This window comes from Mugil cephalus, chromosome 7 (assembly GCF_022458985.1).
Source record: "Mugil cephalus isolate CIBA_MC_2020 chromosome 7, CIBA_Mcephalus_1.1, whole genome shotgun sequence".
NCBI classification, from domain to species: Eukaryota; Metazoa; Chordata; class Actinopteri; order Mugiliformes; family Mugilidae; genus Mugil; species Mugil cephalus.
In genome coordinates this window covers 2,001,495-2,006,472 of record NC_061776.1, presented here as the reverse complement: position 1 = coordinate 2,006,472, position 4,978 = coordinate 2,001,495, and the positions used below count along the sequence as shown (strand labels likewise).

Sequence of the window (4,978 nt, the reverse complement as noted above, 5' to 3'; positions counted from 1 at the left end):
CTTAACTATACGTTTGTGGTAACAGCTGATCAGAGGAGGAGTTTGATCCCATTGAGAATAGAAGCAGTTCAGTTCTGAGATGTTGGTGGTTTCCTCTCATCATCATTTCTATTTTGACTTGTTCCTAAACATAATCTGGTTCTTCTTTAGAACCACTGGGGTCATACCTCATGACTCAGTCGTTCTTCACATGAACTACAAGCAAACCACAACAATGGGCTCGTCCGGGATTTGAACCCGGGACCTCTCGCACCCTAAGCGAGAATCATACCCCTAGACCAACGAGCCACATATCAGGGGTTCATCAATGATGAGCAGATGCAGCAGGAGAACAGGCCCAAACCAGGACATTAGCGCCCCCATGTTTCATGGAGGGATGAGGTTCTGATGCTGGAATGCAGTGTTGGTTCATCTCCAAACATTTAAACCAAACTATTCTACTCTGGTCTCATCTGTCCACTAAACATTGTCCCACATGTTCTTTGTGGACAGAGAGCAGTGTCTTTGGTTGTTGAGTGGATTCATCAACATGAACATCAGCCAATGTGAGAGAGGCCTTTAGCTGCTTAGAAGTTCCCCTGGGTTCCTCTGGTTCCTCTCCCACTATGATGGAGTGATGTTTGTTGGTGGACCACTGACATCTAGTCTGCTGGTGTTTGTTTATTTGTTTATTTATTTATTTTTGTTGGACAAGGCTTCTAAATGGGAGAAGTGTTGGTTGACATGTAGTTGCATGTCCCATCACTCCGTACATACTGCTGTTGGCTAGGCTAGTTAGCTGGTGTGTTCTTGCTAGCTGCTAGCTGCTAGCTGGTTGATGTTGACTCAAGGGATTGTCACATCTCATCCTGTGTAATAATGAATAAAATCATCAGATCAGTGTTTGGAGAACGTGATGCTGATGATGAGTCATAGATGAGATCAGATAAGATTCTGTCTATGATAAGAAAAGTCTGCATACGTGCTGAGAACCATGTGACTGTTGGGAGTCGAGCGGTTTTAAAATCAGCTCCAGTTTATCTGACAGATCAGAGGCCGGATGTGGAGCCTGGGAGTCAGACTTTCCTATCTAGATTTTTTTGGTGGAAGAAAATTGCAAAGACGTTTTCCTCAGAACAGAGAATTTAAATCCCAACCCCTCCCTCTCTGCCTCTCTTTGTCTGCTCTCTATACGCCAACGATCCATTTTCTTTAAATCCAGAGAATGATACTTGGGCTACAGTTAAGCTCCTTAGCAGAGATCCTTGTTCTCAAGCACGACCTTAAACTCTGGGATGCTGGAAGGAAAACATGTCGACAGCGAGATTTAAAGTCGTTTTGTAAACTAGACGTCACGTAACAGATCCAGGAACCAGACATTTGAATGGACCGACCCTTAAAAACATTTTCATCTGCTTAAATCAGACTTTTCATCAATGTGAAGTTTCTTTTTATTGTAATTCTGTACAAACAAACCTGAAACTTTGGAAGGTTTGATATTATTGACTCTCCCTTGGAATATTAACAGGTTGAAACTCGTCACCGCCCTCGTGATGAGGCATGACAGTAAACGACAAACCGAGCTTCAGCAGCTTCCGCAGCTTCAGACTCGACTCCTTCCCAGGTTTCTCACGCATTGACCCAGGAAATCTTTTCATTTCATCTTTATTATGCAGTAAATTCTGTGGTGGAATAACTTCTGGAGGGACGTCCGCTGTCCTAAGGTGGTAAAGACACCTGGACTTCTGCTGCTTCACATGCGGTCGTGTTTATTACGTTCATGTGTCGACTCCAGGCTTGTAACCGGCCTCAGTGTAGCTGTAGATGTGTGTGTTACTGAGTCTATCCCTCAACAAAACCCTCTGGAAACCGGCTCTTATTTTATTATTTTACATCCTCGCCAACAATCGGCTGTATCGTTGCATGTTGACATCTGAGCAGAGGGAAATATGTCCCCAGTAATCCCCCGACGTTACATAACCTGATAGAAAAGCCTCGCTGCACAGAACCCCCCCCCCAACCTAACCCAACCCCCCACCACCAAATGATATAAGTTTATAATCCTCTGTACAAGATTAAAGAAGTTGTTGAGATTTTGTTGCGGTGGCGCGGTGGATGTCGGGGAGTCGCTGAGGCCTCGTCCAGCGCTGGAAGAAGAGATCGTGTTTGGAGGCTGCTGCTGCTGCAGAGGCATCACATCTGAGAGGCAGCCGGAGGGGATGACTCATCCAGAGGACTTCCTCCTTTTCCTTTTTTTCTGTCTTTCTCCTGCCTCCTCATTCCTCCGGTCCCTCGCCTGTAATCTGCTTCGCTCGGCGCGTCGTGTCTTCGACCGCACGCTCTCGTTGTTTGACTTGGAAATAGTGTGTGATCGGAGGAAACCCATCAATGATCTGACGGAGCTCCTGAGTCCAATGTGCAGGAAGTCAATATTTACACTGGACAGTTATGAGCGTGACGTCTGGTGTTTGCTTCGTGTCTTCGGACGAACAGAAGAGCTGCTCGTCTTAATCAGTCTTAATTAGTCCAGTTGATCTTCGTTTCCATCAAAAGGTTTTTTTATTTTGTGAATGAGCCGTAACTCTCGTTAATCCTCGTCTTTACACAATGTCCCATAATTCTCGTCACTTTGAAGAAGATGGACTTGGAGGTGTTTCCATTGCACTTTACAATAAACTTCAACCTAGTGCTATTTATAAACATACATTATTATCATCATTTGTCATGAATATTAAGCTAATCAAATAATACACAGGATCAAATATTCTTTTTTTTAATTTCAGTTGTCCATGTAACTGTCGTAAACATAAAGATACTTCACTGACTGATTCATGTTTTAACAAAGCTACATGTAGCAGGAGATTCACACAACTTCTCTAACCTTGGATGAATGCACGTTAATGGGAGCTAGCTGCACCGTTAGCTTCTCTTCTGCTAATGCTGCAAATATATAAAAAAAAATGTGTAATCAACCAAAGATTTTGCGAACCCCCTGCAGCACCTCGACCCCTGTTGAAGACCTATGTTCCTCCTCGTGAGAACGTAAAGTGTTTCAGCTTCAGGTGTTTGTGAGCTATTTCTAAATGTAAGAGTTTCCATTACCAGTTTTTATTGTGATATTTGGCTTTTTCACATTTCTAGGGGGAATAGGTTCATGCTGAAGAACATAATCACTTCCTTCGATGGGAACATCCAGCTCAGATGAGTTTGTCCTTGTTAAAACACCTTTGTGGGGAAAAAAAACAGAGTCTTTTATGAAAGGATCACAGGGGAGCCTGTTCAGTCATGTGTGATATTAACTTTCAATTGATAAAATATTCTTTACTCACTGGACGCTTTTCTGTTTCTGAAGAAACGGTGCTGACAGAGGTGTTCACACCCGTCCCTGTCAGGTTGTCCCTCCGTGTTGCCTTCAGGGACCCTCAGGACTGGTCCATCAAACAGCTCAGCAGTGACCTGGTTCCTCTGAGGACGGAAGCTTCCAGCAATTTAACTATTTCATTCAGTTTCAATTTATGTAAAAACAACTGAGGATCATATTCTAACTCTAAATGGCAAAATGTACATCCTAACAATTAATATTGTTTTTTATTATTATTATTTTTTTTAAGTCCTTTGTTTGCAGTTAGGACACATTCTCCTAGCTTCATGAATTTAGTCTCCATCTTTCTGACAACAGAGACCAAAGTAAAAAAAATGCCAACGCAGACGATGCCTTCAATAAAACTCAGAAATTCTATGTTCTGACTCAACAATTTCAGACTTCCCATATCATAGCGTTCACGTCACAAGTTAACTCAGAGGAGAAATAGGTATAGGTAATAGAGATGATGGGAATGCGACCACACTCGAACCAGGACATCTCTTCCTTCTGCCTATGTCAGAAATGATATACAATTAGCCTAGCTACAGAAATAAAACTCAGAGCTCACTTTTCTCAAGTTGTCTTGAATGCAGCGTCAGGATCTCTACCAAGTTTTCCAAGACCCGCCCCCAACCTAATCTGACTGGCTAGTGATGATACTCTCATTCCATTGGTAGATGAACACAACTGACCAGACAATAGCCCACATCAACATTTTTTGTTCTAAATTTTTATTTATTTATCCATGTTGGATTTAATCTGGGACGTCATCTCACCAGAAAAGCTTCCACATAAAAGTCAGAAATCACGATGCTTTGATATCTCGTAAAAATACAACAATGTAACGCTGATGATTTATTACCATCACAACCTCTTGAGGTCTCTGAGTGTCTGGAGGACTAGTAGAGATTCTTAGACTTCAGAAAGTTGATAAATCATTTTTATTTTTAAGTCTGAGACAAGGACTAAGTTCCACAAATTCTCAGCGGTTGAGACTAAAATGTCTCTAAGCTTCTCGATAAATACGACCCCAGATGTTGATGCGACGTCTGAACAGGACCTCCTGTCAGCCATTAAAGCCGATGAGCTCGGCCTGCAGGTAATTTGCGTCGCCCGTAAAAAAGCAGCGACCCGTGGGAAACGTGGAGGTGAAGGTGGCGTCGACCGACATTGTTTTTACTGCCGCTCAGGAGCAGCCTCTAAACGCATCATCTGCAACGGAGACGAGTCTGGACTGGACGTCCTCTGCAGATCTTTATCATTTTCTGTCTCTGATTGTGACATGTTGAGGCCCAGGTAAACCAAACACACGTCAAGGAACTACCAGCAACAAAGAGAATGGAGCCATTTATTGGTAAATTAATGTGACTGATTGATTTTATCTCATTGGCACCTGGCAGATCTTTGCAGGAGCAGAACCAGTTCCTAACAGAGAGACTTCAGACCAAGTTTCCACCACTAAAACTCAGCAGTCTGTGGAAGTTGGTGTCCCAGCGTAGGGAGAAGTATGTCATTTTTATTCCCACGCCGCCGGGCTCTACATGTATAATTCAGAGGACGGCAGCAGCAGCAGGCGTGGCCTTCACAGGCTCATACATGTTATCTGAACGGACTCTAATGTACAACACTGACCTT

General features: G+C 43.1%; 1 non-coding gene across 1 annotated transcript; it reads right to left on the bottom strand.

Annotated features, from left to right (window-relative positions):
• Positions 1-216: 216 nt before the first annotated feature.
• trnap-agg lies at positions 217-288 on the bottom strand. Its single transcript has one exon. It is a non-coding gene; the product is annotated as a tRNA-Pro (tRNA).
• Between the last annotated feature and the right edge of the window lie 4,690 nt (positions 289-4,978).